This window comes from Mesocricetus auratus, unplaced genomic scaffold (genome assembly GCF_017639785.1).
Source record: "Mesocricetus auratus isolate SY011 unplaced genomic scaffold, BCM_Maur_2.0 Super-Scaffold_100014, whole genome shotgun sequence".
NCBI lineage: Eukaryota > Metazoa > Chordata > Mammalia > Rodentia > Cricetidae > Mesocricetus > Mesocricetus auratus.
Genome location: NW_024429197.1, coordinates 21,735,831 through 21,753,980, shown reverse-complemented (window position 1 = coordinate 21,753,980; position 18,150 = coordinate 21,735,831). Strand labels below are relative to the sequence as shown.

The window sequence follows — 18,150 nt, the reverse complement described above, 5'->3', positions numbered from 1 at the left end:
CCGTCCTCTAAAATTATGAGCCTTACTTTGCAGTCTCCTTAGTGAGTATTGACAAAGTATTAAAGGTCTCAATCCCTGCCCCTTGCTTCTGCCTCTGCAGACAGGAACCGTTTGCAGCACCGTGGAGGAGTAAGCTGCCTGGTAAGTTTCTCGTCAGATTCTGTACTAGCTGCTGTTTGATGCCCCTTCGCCTTTGCAGCTGGGGACTCCAGTTAGGGGCAGCAGTGTTTTGTGGAAGTCACTCAGCTGGATCAGTTTACTTCCCTTTGGGGTGTCCCATGGGCCTCCTGGTGTATTTGGGGAGAGGAAGTGTCCCCTTTGTACTCCTGTGAATGTGCCCAGGCCTACGGGCCTTCCAGTGAGAGACCTGTAGATGACTCGTATGGCAGGGAACAGCTCTCTTGGTCCTGGCCCCAGGATCATTTCTGCTCTTCAGCCTGCACCATCATTCTCTAAGATTTCAGGGTTGCTGGTCCCCCACCAAATACCATTGCTGCTCCTGCTCCTTCCCCACACAGGACCCACAGGCCATAACCTCTGTTCCCCTTCCCAGTGTGGAGCCTGAGGTGTTGTGCCCCGCCCTGCTCCCCACTCCATGGTGGGATACATTCACTCAGATGGTGTGCCCCTCTTTTTCTGACCTCAGCACCAATCAAAGTGTTTCCCTCCTGTCCTCTTTGACTGGGTGCTTGTCCTGGCATTCCCTGGCATGTCGATCCTTGTCAGAGGCAGAGTACCGTGGCTTGTTTGGTCATTCTCTGTGGGGAGAAGGTCCACTTAGTGCTCCTTGAGTCTACTGACATGTAAGCAGGGAGCTGTTGTCTGGAAAACTCAGGTAGGGCCCAGGGAGGGTCCCACATCTGACAGCAATGTCAGGTTGTGGTGTTGCCTCAGGGTAGAGATAAGCAGCCAGGGAAAGGGAGAGTACAAGCCCTGTGAGTCAGGGGAAGAGAGACATGAAGGAACTGAGGAAGGGCATGGACACTCACAGAAAACCACTTACATGCAGGCCATACTGCCAGTGTCTCATCTGGTCCACAGAAACCTGAAAGAGGTGGAGTAGAACAGTCATGGTCCTGCACAGCCATCTTGAAACTGGAGCAGCTGTGATTTTCTGTATGAGGCTCTTGGAGGATCAGCATATTGCCATCCCCGTGTAAGGGGAATCATCCAAGCCTTACCCCAGACTCCAGACACTCCGTCCATCCTGTGACACCCACCCCTGCTCATGATCCCTCCCCAGCTACACAGGCACTACCTGACACACAAAGTGGAGGGTTAATAGAGTGGAACTCTCAGCTTTTGAGAGTCCCCACCATGATTGGGGTGGAGGGGGGGTGCTTTCCAGTTTTGCCATTTCCCGAGAATCACCCAGTCACCCTAACATGCTCGTTGGTTCACTGGCCTTGGGTGGAATCCTTTCTTTGGTCGATTGGTGCCTGTCTCCCATCTCCATTGAAAAGATGCACCATGGGAGGGCTCTTCTCTCCTGACTCATGAGGAGAGTGCAGCTCAGAAAGGTTAAGCAATTCAGTTGAGGACACAGCTATCAATGGATGGAAACAGGGACTGAACCCCAGTCATCCTGTTGCCATCAGTGCAGATTCTGGGCTGTCCCCCACTAGTCTCATAGCCTGTGGTAAATGAGCTAGTTATGCCGTCATTGCCCTTAATTCTCCCAGGTGCCCATAGCCTGACACAATCTACCTACTGATCTAACCAGTGTGTCCTTGTGTCTTGGATTCCCACATCTTCTTATTGACCCACAGGCCACAGTAGCAGAAATAAAAAGGAAAGCTCAAAGATCCATTCCCTGCCCCATACATATCAAATCCAGATTTCTCATGTACTAGCACTACCTGCACATGCCCCCCTCAGCACTAGCCTTCATCTCTTCTGAGATTGGAGTGTGAGACTCCAAGCAGAGTCCACAGCTGTCTGACTTCATCCCCAGCCCCTAGAGACACTGAGGGTGCTCCTGCTGCCCCCAGGGTTACTTTGGAACACAGCTACAGTGATGTCAGCCCCAGTGTCCAGCAGAACTGGTCCCTATGCCTGCATCAGAGGCTGCACTATAGTACTCTGACTCCACAGGACAGCCCCCAGTGGCTTTTCATAGAGCCTACAGAGGACCTGGTCCAATCCATGCACTGGACTTATGCAGCCTTGCAGATAAACCCCTGTTCCCACAGGCTCTTCTCAGACCTTTTCTCTGCAGACAGAACACGTGTGTGTGTGTGTGTGTGTGTGTGTGTGTGTGTGTGTGTTGAAATACACCCAAGATTGACTTTACCGTCTTAACCATTTTAAATGTGCAATTCAGGGACATTAAATCCAATCTCTTTGCTGCACACCTGCTACCGCCACCTGTCTCCATACCATTCCCCTTGTCAAACGAGCGATCTAGACCCATTAACCAGCCACTCTTTCTCTCTACTCCCAAACCCCCACCTCTAGCTCTGGCAACCCCACTCCACTGTCTGTCTACATTTTTAATCACTTCTAAATTGCAATAGTATGACATGGGACTGAGCTGTGGCTCAGCTGATAAAGTGCTTGCCTAGCATGCACATGGTTGTGGGTTCAGTTCCCAATTCCAGCACTCAGGAGGTAGAGGCAGGACAATCAGAAGTTCATAATTATCCATGACTACATGGCAAGTTCTAGGCCAGCATGGGCTATATGAGATTTTGTCTCAAAAATACATACAGAATACATGCATGCATACATACCTACACACACAAATAAATGCAAAACATTCTTGTTATTAAAACAAAGGGTCATTATAGAGATAGAGATGCCTGTGAGAAAAAATTCGTGTTTCACACCCCACCCAGTCCACAGTGCAGCCCAGGACATGCTGGCATCTGAGATGTGTCACCCATGATCTTCTAGGTTCCCAGATGGGAACAGGTATGTGCCCGAGACTTTGCTATTGTTATATCAATGGCACGATGTGCAGAGCCAAGGAGCAGATATACTGAGGCTCACCTCCTACCCTGACCTCTTCATCTCTCCCAGGGTCATATAGAAAATGGGGGTGGCAGGCAGAGCAGGGGAACCCCCATGATAATTGTTATTGCTCGTACCTAATACACAGAGTTACCAGGAAGGTCTGTGACTGCAGAGCGTGTCTGTCTTTCATCAAGGGAATGTATTTATCTCATGACAGCTAGCTGGGTGAATTAATCATTGTTTGCTTACACAACCAGTTCCTGCCAATGGATATGAAGGCTGTTTCGACCACTTTCGGTTGTTGAAAATAGTGCTGTTTAATCCTCCACACATGTGTGTTTACATGTGTGTTTGTGACTGTTGTCTTGTGCACATTTGTGGGGCTGCAGGGCCAACATGCATTGTGGTATAGATGGAAGTTTCTGTTCCACTAAGTACCACAGTCATATAGTCCCAAATAAACACACAGAGGCTTATATTAATTATAAACTGTTTGGCCAATCGCTTAGGCTTCTTATTAGCTAGCTCTCTCTTAATTATTAACCCATTTCTATTAGTCTGTGTATCACCACATGGCCTTGGCTTACTGGCAATGCCCGGATCTTTTGCTTTCTTGGGAACTACATGGTGTCTCTCCTGCGACTCATTCTCTGCATTCTCCTAGTCTGGTAGCCCTGCATATACTTTCTGCCTGGTTACATCCTGCCTGTCCTTTGACCACAACAGCTTTATTCATAAACCAATAAGAGAAACATATAGTCACAGCATACAATGATGGACATCCCCCATCATTGTGGTAGATATGTCAAGAGGTTCCCCTGACCTATACCTTCCAGCTGTTTGACACATGTCCATTGACTCCATGTCTTCAACACCTGATGGTGACCATCATTTTCTTCACTGCCAACCAACTGAGGAAAAGTAATAGTGACATTTACCCTGCATCTGAGGTTGTTACTGAAGCTAATATATTTGCATGTTTTATTGGACATTTTTCTTTCTTAAATCTGTTCATTTCTTCTCCCCATTTTATTTCCTGTTTTACTTATTTTATTGAAGATGCTTGTTATATATTATAGATCATGATCTTTTTTTATGTAGTTGGTATTTTCTTTGGGCCATCAACCAGCTCCCAAATACACGGAGACTTATTATTAATTATGACTGTTCATCCTTAGCTTAGGTTTTCCCCACTAGCTCTTTTAACTTAATGTAGCCTGTTTCTCTTTATCTACATTTTGCCTCAGGGCTTTGTACCTTTTTCTCATTCTGTGTGTCCTACTTTCCATCTTCCTCCATGTCTCTGGCATCTCCCCGGCATCTCTTTTTCTTTCTCCCCCAAGCCTAAATTCCTTCCCCTACTTATTATCCCTGTCCTGCAGTTCTACCTATACCTCTTCCCTCACTATTAGCCAGTCAGCTTTTTATTAGACTAATCGGGTGCCTTAGGCCAGTGTAACTACAGTTTCTGTCTTGATGTCCACTTTATTCAAGTCATTTAAAAAGTGTCTTGGCACTTCCACGTGCCCCACTGATAGGGTGTTTTGGGTTTTGCTGCACAGATTTCTGGCTGTTGCCCTGAGAGCGCTCTCGGGGACTGCACTACTCGCATGCTTTGGAATCAGGTCATTTTTTGCCATCTAGTGTGAGGATGTACGAGCAAGAGACCTTTTTATATGTGTCTGGGGTCTGTATAAAGTGAAGCTTGCAGACTCCCTCTCTACATGAGCTTCTTTGCAGGTTCTGTGTCCTGCCCACACTGACTGGTGACACCCAGGAGGCTCACCCTCCCTCTTCATAGTTCTTTATTTTGTCTTCAAGACAGGGTCTCACTATATAATTCAGGCTGGACTTGAACTCATAATCCCCCTGCCTCAGCTTCCCTGGGGCTGGGATCAGAAGTGTACAGGCACCGTGATACTCCTGCTTGCCCTGTGCTTCTAAGATTACACTACCTTCTTCATCCTATTCAGGGTGAAGGTCAAGCTTGTAGTCTATGCCTTCTGGTGGAAAGAGGCCCCAGGCAACACAGAATGCCGCACTTTTCCCTGACCCAGTGTAACTACCAGGGCTATTTTACTAAACATCTTGCCTGTCTAGCCATTGACCCCACTTCTTAGATTTCCTTCATCAGTTTAAGGGTATTAGTTCCAGGTATATGGCTGGGTCTATATTTTCTTTTACCATCCTGATCCCTCAACTTAGAGTAAGATAACTGAATTTATTTGCGTTATTGAATTCATTAATATGCTTGGCTCTCATTCACCGTCGTACTTCATGTCTCTCGAGTGTTATCCTTTTTCCTTCGTGATTAACTTTGGCTATCCTGATTCTTGCTACATCGCTTGAATAATCTTTGTTCCTGCTTTCTCTCCCACACCCGGTGGTTAAGAAGGCTTTCATTTTTCCTTAGAAATAGTTGCCCTGAAATGAAGCATTTGTGTGTTCATATCGAGAAGTAAGTTTCTAATTTCCAGCAATGTGTCCCCATCCTGGCAGACATTTGTCCAGGTGATATTGCACAACCTCTGCTTGTATTGTTCCTGTTTCCTGTTCTTACTGCCTTGTCCTTTCTTGAATGACTTATTCTGCTCTGCCCTCCTTCCCTCCCTCCTCCCTCCCCCCCCCTCTTTCTCTTTGTTTCTGTGGAGTAATTCCTTGAGTGACTTTTTAAGAACAGATAGGTGGGTGGCCTCTTATTTTAGTATTTCTCTCTTTCTATTTGAGCCTTGACTGAGCAATGGATCTCAGGGTTTTTATTACCTCTTTTTCCCCTCCAGCCTTGAGTTTCTTCCCTGTTACCCACTAGCAGGAGATATCAAATCCAGTGTGTGCACTCTAGTTTTAACTGTCAACTGTACATGATCTAGAGTCATATTGGAAGAGGGAACCTCGATTGAGGAATTTCCCGGGTCAGATGAGCCTATGTCTGTGAGAGATTGTCTTGATTGACACAGGAGGCCCCAGCCCGCTGTGGTGACACCATCTCTAGGCAGGGAGGTCTGGGCTGTATGAGAAATGCTAAGCACAAGACAGAGAGCAAGAGCAAGCTAGTACGAGGTTTTCTGCTCCATATTTCTGCCTTCAGCTTCCTGCCTTGAGATCCTGCCCTGGCTGCCCTCAATGATAAACCACAATTTGGTAGTCTAGGATAAAATAAACACTTTCTTCCTCAAGTTGCCTTGGTCAGAGTGTTTTATTACAGCAAAAAAAAAAAAAGCAAACCAGGGCACGTATCAATGCAGTTTTCAACATTTCTTATAGAGACTTAGAAATGCTGGCCTTTCAAATCTCAGCAAGATAGCGTTAATCAAGGCTGAAGTGCTCCCTAACCTGGGAAGGGAGCACAGTGGCTCCATGAAGCCCGGGTGTGTCTGGAGTAGGGAGGGTTGGCTCTGCTAAGGAGTAAAAGTTCCATTTCCACGGGGGTTGGCTCAGGATTGTGCATGGACTGTCACACAGCAGTCTCTGACTGGTGGAAATAGCAGACATGGAGTGTTGAGGCAGGACAAGGGAACCACAGGAACCTGAGGAGACGGTGCTTCCTTCTGAGAGTTTCTTAATGTCTGTCATGCCATCGGCCCCATCCAGAGCTACTGGCTGAAGGTATACAGGGCAGAGGCTGCCTCGGCTTCTGGTGCTTCCCTCCTGGCCACATTGGTCTCCTGGGGACTCAGAGGACCCTTTTATCCCAAGATTCCCATTCCCAGGCTAAGCCGGTTTCCTGGATTTGGGGTGGCTCTTTCCTGTGCCTGCCTGGAGCAGTCACAGGTGCGAAAGGGCTTTCTGAGCTCCCCACTCCTCTGAGTCCTCAGGCTTGCTGGCAACTGATATCACTCCAATTTGTACAGTCTCTTTTTTGTTTTAGTGGCATTTGGGGGACAAGGGGCAGACCAATTAGGCCCTCTTTGTCATCTAGAAACTTGGGGATTGGCGATGACATTTTCAGGTGACTAGTATACAGCTAGTATACTAGACAGCTACTGTGGAATACTTGGAGTGGCCTGTGATAGGGTGGTAATAGCCTCCATGCTTCTGTCTGTCCTATCTCCTCCAAAAGCCACGCCCCTCATCCCAAGCACATTAACTCATTAACTAAAACCATTCCATAACCTCATTCCACTCAAATCCTACCCTTCCTCTAGCAAACCTCTTTTCCTCAACCCTGCTGACTCCTACCTTAGTCATCACTTCCCAGGGTGTAGCCTCTTGACTGCCCCCCATGCAGGGAGAGGGTTGGGGGTGTCGGTTTGAAACATTCTTTCCTGCGTCCAGACACCATCGGGGTCAACTCCACTGTGGTTCCTTTGAAAACAAGGACCAAATCTTGTGCGGTTTGTCTTTGGCAACTGCTAGCCACTTGCACCCAACATGGGCACTCGATGCACATCTACTATGTGAATGAATGACTATGTTGGGCTCTGAAAAGAGTTTTGACACACTGGCCTGTGAGATGCCTGCTAGGGACTGTGTGTGTTTCAGAGGAAGCCTAAATGAACACACGCCATCTGGAAGCACTCTCAGCTCTCGGTATCTGCACGGTGGACACTGGCTTATCTCAAGAGAAATGTAGCGTGTTTGTGCGTAGGGTCTTGTAGTGGAACTCACGTCCAGTGTGGTGGGAGCTGGCTGAGTGGGCTGATCAATCAGGACAGGCAGACATGCTGTGGGGGAGAGACGCAAGGTTGGGGGCAGGCCTGGTCTCTGTGTGTTTGGGGATCTTAGTGGGAGGAATCAGATACCCCCGTTTTTTGTAATACTTGCAGTGGATTGGGAGGTCAGACTTGGGGTTGATGGGAAATGGTGGAACAGTGAAAAGTCTAGATGATTCCACTGGCAGACTCAGGAGCCCCAGAGCCAGTCCTCTCTACCCTGTGATGGTGAAATGCCACTCTGCAGAGTTGAACAGCAGCAGGTGTGGTGGGAGGGGACATGGAGGACCTCAGGTGACCTCTGTTCTGTAGCAATCAGCCCTCTGGAGTGGTTGCCAAGGACTGAGTTCTTACAAAGCATGGTGGAGCGAGCAAGGGGACAATGCCGCAGGCCTATGTGCAGGTTGCTCCATGTTACTATGCTCCACTCTGGGACAAAGTCCGTGGCAATTGTGTGGGCTGTGCCACGTGCCAGGCATTGTTCTCAGCACTTCATGCACAGTGACTCATGAAAGCCCAGGAAGCCCTCGCCACCCTCAGCCTCCTTTTCACACAGTGACCTCCCGTGCCACAAAGGTCATTAGAAGAATACCGTGGACTTGAACCTGGGGTATAATTGCCTGAGACCACATTCTCAGCTACCACACAGTCACCAGAAGCAGACAAACTAGACAGCCCGATGAGCATGGTAGACAGGACATGCTCTGCTGCACACAGCTAAACAACTCCGGTTTTCTGGGTCAGGGGGAACTTTCCTCTGTAGTTCCTTGTTTGAGTGTCGCAACAGCCAGCAGAGCTTGCTCATCCATCCATTTGCTCAGTAACCACTACGGAGCTCCTGTCTTGCCCTAGGCTTCCCTTGGCTTGAACACTGGGTTTTGCTTAGTGACTTGGGAATCACAATGCATTCCCACATCTCCTGTCTCTCCAATCCTTACCCTGTCTGAAGATCCTGCAGGCACTGTTACAAGTCATGTTAGTTTTTTCTTGCTGGTTAGCACACCCCTCAAGTTTAGTGATTGCATACCACACCGTGTGCCAGCTTGCTTCTGTCGATCACTAGACTATAGCCTGGCCACCCTGAATGCACTTACTCCCATCTGCAATAGCTCATCTGGCTTTGGGTATGGGTAAACTGAGGACTCAACTCTGCTCTGAGGAGTGTTACACTTTTCCAGTATCATTCCTGTGTTGATGCAACCTGATTCCCTGTGGTTGGAGGACCGAGGTTCTGTTTTATTGCTAGTTTTCAACTTCATGGTCATTCTAGGATCCTTCCCACATGGTCCTTCTACCTTCAGACCAGCAGGAATTCATAGAGTCTGCCTAATTCCAGTCTCTCTAACTTCCTCATCTAGAACCAAACAGAAAACTCTAGCTTTAGAGTTCCCTCAAGCCTATTGAAGATCAAGGGTGCCCTGTCACAGACCCCAGTCACCTGTCAGCTTGGAGGGAGTTCAGGACTTGGGATAAGGCAGGAGTTGTTCTGTACCTAAAGTTGATTTAGAAAACTCTCTGACCATGGCTTCCACCTTCCCCACCCCATGCAGGATCACAGGCACAAGCCAAGCCACCTCGAAGTAGCTCATGGAAGACTCCCACGAGCCACTGGCCAGGCACACCGTCCTTTCCTCGGGGAGGAGGAGTGTGTGAGCAGAGGCACTGCAGCAGGAGTGGACATGAACGCTGGCTTCCAGAGAGAGCGGCGGTTCAGTTTTGGTCATCGAAAGTGGTGCCTGCAGCGCAGGTAAGATGCTGATCTGGCCGTGCTCGCTGACCGCCATTTTAGCTAGCGGGAGCTCTCTGTGTCCTCTTCAAAGATTTGGTTGTGAGAGTGGCCACTGCTGCCTATCCCTGCCTTTCTTTACCTCTGTAAGAGCTGGTCTGGATTCCCTGGATGCCTTGGTTAGGACACTAGGCTTCTGTCCCTGCTCCCCATGGCATCTCCCTCAAATGCCACCACTAGCCGCTCAGTCTCCACCTCACCTCTGATAAAGGACACAGGACTGTCTCCCACGGACCCCGGCCTCTGATGTCTCCTATTTCTCAGCCTTCTCCTTCCTTCAACCCTTGCCGCTCTACCTCACCCCACCACCTGCCCAGTCATAGAGCATGAAGGCTTCAAACACCCCGCCAGGACCTATGGAAAGATGTCAGGTCTGGCCTCTCATGATTACCTGGAGAGTTCCAGAAATTCCAAGTGCTGAGTAGATGGGCAGGGAGGTCCCTGGGCTCCTGTATGTATTTATACCTATATCTAGGTGGATTAAAGTGGCTTTGCAGACTGTGATGTGGTGGGGGGTGTGGCTTTGGAAGCTCTTTGGGTAAGGGACAAATCCTAGTATGTTTTGTCTGCTACAGAATGTGTCAGTATCATCCTGGGAGCTGACAGGGTTGAAGGAGAAAAAAACTAGTTTCAAAAAGGAAGGAAGGGCTGGGCGGTGGTGGCGCACGCCTTTAATCCCGGCACTCGGGAGGCAGAGGCAGGCGGATCTCTGTGAGTTCGAGGCCGGGCTGGACTGACAGCCCCCAAAACAATACAGAGAAACCCTGTCTCGTACAACAAAAAAAAAAAAGGAAGGAAGGAAGCATGGGCTCCCCAGAATACCTGTGCCATTGGGCTCAGGTACTAGGAACACTGGGATCTGTATTTGGAGTCCTTTCTTTTGATACTGCAACGTACTCTGTTAGCTGACGCTAGCCTTGAACCCAAAATCCTTCTGCCTCAGGTATCCTCAGTACTGAGGTTGCTAGTATATGCCATATTGCCCACTATGTTTGGATTCTGGGTGGGTCCTGAAAGCTGCCTTCTGAGGGCTCTGGGAATTCTCCACCCATCTTATGTTTGCATCTATGGGCTCAGCTATGATGTCCAAGGTGTGAAAAGCTGTGGTTTCCCACTTGGTTGCTTGTCCTCTCTGGCTAGAGCAGGCATGTTTTCATTGTGCAGTGCCAGGGTCAGGGCTATAGGTCACCTCAGGGCCGGCATTTCTATAGCTTCATGGATGTGGGTGTCTGGGCCTTGGCTTTAGCTCAGCAACGTGCCCCTGGCTCAGCAGGCCTGTCCTGACCAGAATTCTCCTGTCAGGGTAGAAGTATTTCCTGGACCCCAAGAAGAACTATCTGGCCCTCATTTTGAAGAAGGATGTTTGCAGTGGTATTGAACCAGAGGGTCCCTGAGTTCAAGTCCCAGATCTAACAGTTACTGGTTTTATTGGCTTTTACTGGTTTTAGAAACATGTTGTATCTCCCTCTGCCTTGGCTTCGGTTCTTTCTCTCTCTTGCAACACAAGACAATGTGGTACCTGCCTCACAGGGGTGCTATGAATATAGAGAAGAGGTCTCATTAGCACAGGGACTGCCCGTCAGAGGGCTTTCCTATCACCCTTCCACCACTGTGCAGGCAGCTCAGCCACCATCATCAGTGACAGCTCTGCTATGCTGTACCACCTGGTACTGGCATAGAATCCTGAGGTGAAGGGTCTGGTCCTCCCTATACGCTAGGCCTGGTATTTCATAGACAAGTCTAAGTCTTGCAAAAACAAAACAAAACAACAACAACAATAAACCTAGTGAGGCTGACCTTGTGGCCCCTTTTAAGTAGACATGGACAATGAGCACAGAAAGGCTCTCTAGTTTAAAGATAGCCACACAGCTCACAGGCACGGAATCTCTGGCTACAAAAGAGTTAGCCCTTTCTCTTTCCGTTGAATTGCTTCCTGAAGAGCAACCCTAGCTTCAATGACTCCTCCTCTAGAGTACCCACATCTCAGCCTGAACCAGTGGTGCCACCACCAACGGGCCCCATTCCTTGGCCGCCAGCAGCACCAGCTGATTTAGTATCTGTTTCCATCTGTGCATATGACACTTAACTGTTTGTTGGGGGCAGGGGTCCTTCTCCTCTAGAAGTCTCAGGGGTCTGGTCCACAAGGTGTACACTGAGTTCTTGAGCAGCCTAGATCGAGAACTCTCTGAGGAACACAGGCAGAGTTTGGAGGAGTCACCCAGGACTCTCCCACCCCTGGCACTTGCTCTCCCCTACTTCATGCCCAAATTCCCTGTCGTCCACATGGGCTCTGACAGCTGCAGGGCAATCTGTAGAGGGAGTCCTGCCCAGCAGGAAATGAGTCCTCAGCTCCAGCCAGAAATCTGGCCCCACCCCTTCCCAAACTCTCCCTGGGGAAGAATGCATGGCGATAAACGGGGTGCTGACTCAGAGTTGCTGGGGGATCCAGGCTGGGCACAGCTGGGCCACCAAGAAGGGGGCTGGACTCTGTGGCAACCATGCAGAGGAAGGGTGAGGGTCCAGGATGGCAGGCACTGCATGTGCAGATCCACCGTGCGTGCCGAGGATCAAGTGGCCACTAGCACCACTTGAGGCTTGGAGATGCCTGTGTTCCCAGCAGGCATTGGAGTCATTTGAGGGCAAGATAACAGGGAGCCTGTGCTTCTCCTCAGAGAGACCTAACCTGGGACTGTCTCCAGAATAAGGTGATTTCTGAATGAGTGGCTGGAGGCCAAAACTAACATGAAAATGAAGCAGGAAATATTTTCCCAGCTAGCACTGATGCTAGTAGTTTTCAAATTTTCATTGTCTTAGAAGCTGTTTAAAAAGCCGAATCTTGTGTGGAATGGTGATGTGTAAATCAGATTAAAGTGGATTTACTCTTTAATCTTTTTAAGTTTGAATCTTTCACGTGGATTTATTATGGGAGGTCACACATAGAGTAATAACTATGCTTCGATGCATAAAAACGTTGAATCTGAAATTTTAGATTAGGTATCCACAAGTTAAGGCTTGTGCCTGACACCTGATTGTATAAATAAAACTTTATTGAAACACACGTGCCATTACTTAACATGCTCCCTTTGGCTGCTTCAGTCCACCTACCCTCAAAGCCTGAGCAATAGACTACCTAATCTTTTACAGAGGTGTGCTGACCTCTCCTTGGTGTACATGGTTTTGCTTGCCAGCTAAAGCTTCCTCATTCCCTTGGTTGACTTGGTAAGGATTAAGAATTAAGGAATCCAGAGCTTGGAAGATGAGTCAATGGATAAAACACGTATCCCAAAGGAACAAGGACCAGAGTTCAGAGTCCCAGCACACATGTAAAATACTGTGCAGATATGTGGCCACCTAATGCCAGCATTGGTGGCAATGGGGAGGCGGCAGAGACAGGGAATCCCCTTGGCAAGATATTAGCTAGACTAAACAGACTCAGCAAGCTTCAGGTCATTGGGAGGCCCTGCCTCAATAAATAAAGTAGGAAGTAATCAAGGAAGACAGCTGACACTCAGGGCTTCTGCATACCTCACACATTCATGTTCATGTACACACACGCACACACACACACCATGAAAAATTATTCAAATTGGGGGGGTTGGAGAGATTTCAGTGGTTAAAACACATGTTATGCATGCATGAAGGGTGGGGTTTGAATCTCCAGAACTCATGGAAATGTTAGTGAATGTGGTGGCATACCTATATAATTCCAGCCTTGGAAGGTGGGAATGGGATCCCCTGGGCAAGGTGGCTAGCAAGATTAGCCACTTTGAGGGTCTCTGGTTTGAGTTGAGAGACCCTGCCACATTGAACAAGATAGAAGAGTGACCAAAGATGATTACTAGCATCAAGCTTGGCCCTCTGTATGTGTAGATACACATGTACACACACACACACACACACACACACACACACACACACACACACACGGGGGGGGGGGGGTCGGATTATAAAGAAAATAATGAATACTAGATCATCTCAATAGGAAAAGAATAACACTTTCCCCCGGGTACCCATCTTTAGCTATGCTACAGGGCATTCCGTGAGGACTACAAGGGAGTTGTAGTTTGCATCATCAACAATATCCAACAGCTGCTTGAATTCCTTCTTGTGACAAATGCCAGTCAGACAGGAAGCCCCACACTCCCCATACTTGAGAGCTTAACTTTTTTTACTCTGCCCCCTCATCACTGACAGCTTAGAGTGCCCTTGCCTGTGTAGTTTTCCAGACTCATGCGTAGTCCTTAATCTAAACAGCAACACAACACCCAGGAAAGAGCTCAAACCCAGTGACTCCACCTGAAGATGCATCTCAGCCCTGTAGGTCAAGATCTTCCCTAACCCCGTTTCAGAGCCTGTCCTAGACAACCTAAGCTGGAAACGTGCATGCCCTGTGCTACAAGACATTGGAGAACATGTTCAAATGTGCTGGTCCACTTTCTGTTACAGTGTTGATAGGAACCAACCTGTATTTTTAGCACAAATTTCTCCTGTAGTGATTGAAGAGCCCCTTCTGGAAGGACTTAGTGGAACACAATTTGAAGGCTGCCTTCAGCAAGAATTGGCTGCTCAAGGATAATGGAGGAGTCAAGGATGCTGAGTGTCCTGTTGGGAGGCAGAGGAGAAAGCAAGGAGGGGCGGAGGAGGGAAGAGAGGAGGAGATCCTGGGAGCAACAGTCAGGGAGTCGGGTCCCTGGTACAAACACAGAGTGACCCTGTGACTCCTGCAGAGGCTTGCAATGTCTCCCACGTTCAGCTCTCCAGCTGCCTTTATGATTTACAGCCGTCCACATGGAGGGCAAGGTGCAGGTTCACTTGGGGACAGATGACAATGCACAGGGAGAAGGGATGAGGATATTGGCAGTCTCTTCTGATGCGTGTCAGGGGCTTCTGTAGCTGTGTAGCAGGTCACAGTGTGTTGCATGGAGAAGGACAGCTTCACTCAGAGCTTTTCCCATGCTGTCCCTTCGGTCTGCATTTCCATTCCCTTCCCCATGTGATCTTTCTTGATGGCATTAGGGCATTAGGAACCTTTGCCACAGGGTTCTGAGAAAGCCTTCATGTCTGCTCTGATTGAACGTGCAGGATTAAGCGCCTCCAGGAAGGGCTGCTGTCTGCTGCCTCTGCACCTGCGCTGGGTGCTTCGAAGGTTTCTGGGGTGTTTAGTGAGCACTGGCCGTTGAACAAAGAGATCTGCGAGTATAGACCGTTTGTAACAAGGGGACAGGTGTCAAAGCCCAGAGGAGGTGTAGTGCAGGGACTGGGCAGAAGCTGCAAACATTGAGGCAAAGCCCACAGAGCCAGGAATAAAAACCAGGAGTCCTGGCTTCCAGACCAGCTGCAGTTGCCTCCATATGTGTGAGGACGGGAGGATCAGGCCTGGTGGCTTGGGACACTATGGACCAGCGAAGGCCCCAGGGGATAGAAGCCGGAGTCCTTGTCCTCTTTGAGGTTATACAAATCCACCACCCCCCATAGAGGAAACATTTTTAGGTTTTGAAGGGATGACCTCATATTTTTTCTTATTTACATAGCCCTGTTTGTTTATATAGTCTTTTAAAAATAGCCAACGTGTGCTAAGCTTAGTCCTTGCTCTCCCAGCTCTGGTAGAAGAGGCACTGTGTGGGGAGAGACACCTTTTTAATCTCAGAGAGGGGCAGCCTTGTTTCCCAGGACAGATGGGGGCAAAACAGGACAGGTGGGAAGCTTCGCGGTTTTTCCTGTCGCTTCTCCAAAATAGCTCTGCTCCTGCCTCCCACTTCCTGCCTGACTGGACACGGGGTAGGATTCCTTCCGGGGAGCTGGGTTCTGTAGAGTCTGGGGAAGGCTGCTAGAAAATCTGTCAACAAGCAAATGTGCTTGAATATGAAGACCTAGAACTTAGCATGGAAGGTCCCAACTCAAACTGGACAACTGGGTTTGCATCCTGGCTGTATGCCACCAGGCAAACTACTGAACCTCTTTGTGCTATGTGTCAAACACAGGAACAGCAGTAGACACGCCAGCAGCTCCTATGAGGACTTAGTCAAGGAACATACAGAAAGGGCTTGACTCAGTGTAGATACACAGTAACACTTAGTATGCCTTTTTGTAAAAAGCAATCCTGTTTCATTTGACATGGCTCCCTGTCTACACGATTGTGTCATCTCTCCAGTGGTTCTGTCCACCAGCTTGTCTGGCCCACCCTGGTGACATTCCCAGGTGACAAGAGGATAAAACACACTTCTGACTTCCTGTCCCCTTCCAGTGCTGTGCCAGGGGTCAGATAATAGATGTTTTGAACTTGGCAAACCCATTCTCTCTTACAAGTTTGCGTGGCAACATGCAATCAGCTGCAGACACCATGTAAAGTTGAATAGGTTGTGTTCCAGAAAAATATGATGGACCAAAATAGGCAGCAGCCGAATGTGTCCACCCCTGACCTCCAGGAAGAATGCAACCCTTAGCTCAGCTTTCCTGCCTGGCTACCCAGGCATCCCATGTTCCCCACCCCTGGCCCATGTCTGTGCCTCGTCCTTCCCAGGCTGTTCCCTCTGCTTGGATTTCTATTCCCAGATCCATGTGTCCCTCCTCCATTAGGTCCCCTTGCTGTGGAGTTCTGTGGAACCCTTCCTACATGTCTATCTAGCCTGATCCAGCATTCAAACTTGGAAACCTGCAAGCTGGTCTACCTGCCTTCTCCATAACCCAATGGGTACTGTGGTGTTTCTGTGGGTACTCATTAAGAACTTACTGGTCATTAAATACAAGGTTCTGCCACCAAAAAACACCTCATGAAATTCACAGTCCAGAGTGGAAAATCCAGCCGGTGACTGAGACAGAGAATGACATCTGTGTGCTTTCTGGGGTCCCTAGAGCAGGATGTGTCCCTGAGATTTCTGAAATAAGCAGAAAGCATTCAAGTCAGATACTGCAGGTTGGCAAGGACTTCCCAAGCAAGGAGGGCTTGCTGTGCTGGGGAAATGGCCGGAGAAGAACAGACCCTGCTCTGGGCTCAGGTGGTGATGGACAGGCTGGACTGGTTACTGAGTGGAATACAGACTTGCCAGTGCAGAGGAGTGGTAAGGAGTTTCAGCTTTATCTCTTTAAGTCACAACTTCTCGAGGCATCTCTTACATATGATGTTCTACACATGCACACCACACACATCACACACACACATACACATACACACTATACACACATCACATACACCACACACACATACACACCACACACATACACATCACATTTACCACACACATACACACCACACATATCACACACACATACATATCACACACACATACACACCACACACACATACACACCACACCACACACACATACACACCACTCACACCACACACTATTGTGCGGCAATCAAGATTCGCTAGACTCAGTACAGGTTAAGTGAACTTTATTCAGGGAGAAGTGACTTACACAAGAAGCAGGTGACTGCCGCAAGTTCCCTCTCCAAGGATCCATCCAGGCTGTTCTCTATGATCCGACTGGAAGCGAGAGAGAGCGCGCTGGGATCCAGGACCCCAGACCTAGTCCTACCCTCATCACATCTGCACCTGTGACCACGCCAAGCAGGCATGGTCAATGTTACAGGTGCGGGCGGGGTGGATATCTCACTACAACACAGATACACAACACACACATACATATACACACATACACATACACACACACACACACACACCATAATTGCTTGGGTACTTCTTCTTTAGCAGGCAGGCCCCAGTCCTTGTCTCGAACTAGGGGCTAGGAGGCTGAAGGGGAAGGGGGTGGGGCTGGAGGCATGGTTATCTGTAGGATGGAGACTGGCTTGCCTGTTGATGTTGACTGAGCGATGCTCAGACCAGTGTCACCTGTAGGAGGTGGGTGGTGGGCCTCCCCTGCCAGACTGATTTAAGGGGAGGCAGAATGAAGAATTGTCACAGAGAGCAGAAATGGGTACCCAAGCTCAGGCAGAGCAGGTGACTTCCCCAGGGTCTCACTGTCATGTGCAGACGCCAGACATGCTGATTCTGGAATAGGCTCCCTCTCGTGGTCTCAGGTGGAGGAGCCACTAGTGTAAGTTGGTTGGTTACTAACTGGTGAGCAGGTGCAGAAAGGGACAGATGGTGGATGAATAGAGAGAACGGTGACACAGGACATGGGGCAGTGAGATTTGGAGGTGGCACAGGACACGGGGCAGTGAGATCTGGAGGTAACTGGTTACAAACCTCGAGGTGTAGGAGCATGGTGGTGCCCACGGACAGGGAGACAAAAGGTGAGTTTCATGTGAGCATAATGAAATTGAGGAGGAGCTAGAGGGATGGCCAAGCCAACGGGCAGCACCTGGAAATGCACAGGAGTGTGCGGCGCCGGGCAGATGGGCAGGCTGGTGGAGAGGCAGGCACATGGGCGGGAGGGCAGATGAAGTGTGCATCTGCAGAATCGCTAAGAAAACAGACAAGAAACGCACTCAGGAGACAAGCAGAGGGTTGAGGAACGAAGCCTGAGGGAGGAGTAAGCCTGCTTTGAAGCGACATTCAGGGGGCAGAAAGGCCCAGGCTCAGAGAGGTGAGAATGGGCAGGGTGTGGGGTGCTCTGGAGGGCAGATGGCATCACAGGTCACCTGGGGAGCTGACTCTAGGCACCACTTTAGAATGAAGCCAGCCAATCTGAAAGGAATCGTGCATAAGTAAATAAAAACGTCAGTCACATGAAGCCACAGGGGGGAGTTTCTGTTTGCGTGTGACAGCGTGCTCCTGGCCAGCATGGTGCAGGT

General features: G+C 49.1%; 1 protein-coding gene across 4 annotated transcripts in view; it reads left to right on the top strand.

Annotated features, from left to right (window-relative positions):
* Hivep3 (HIVEP zinc finger 3) overlaps positions 1-18,150 on the top strand; it is a 411,053-nt gene that overhangs the window by 324,843 nt on the left and 68,060 nt on the right. For all 4 annotated transcript variants that reach the window (XM_040756759.1, XM_005083921.4, XM_040756760.1 and 1 more), the window contains one exon: positions 9,158-9,354. The gene's annotated coding sequence lies outside the window, so the exon portion shown is untranslated. The remainder of the gene's footprint in view (positions 1-9,157; positions 9,355-18,150) is intronic.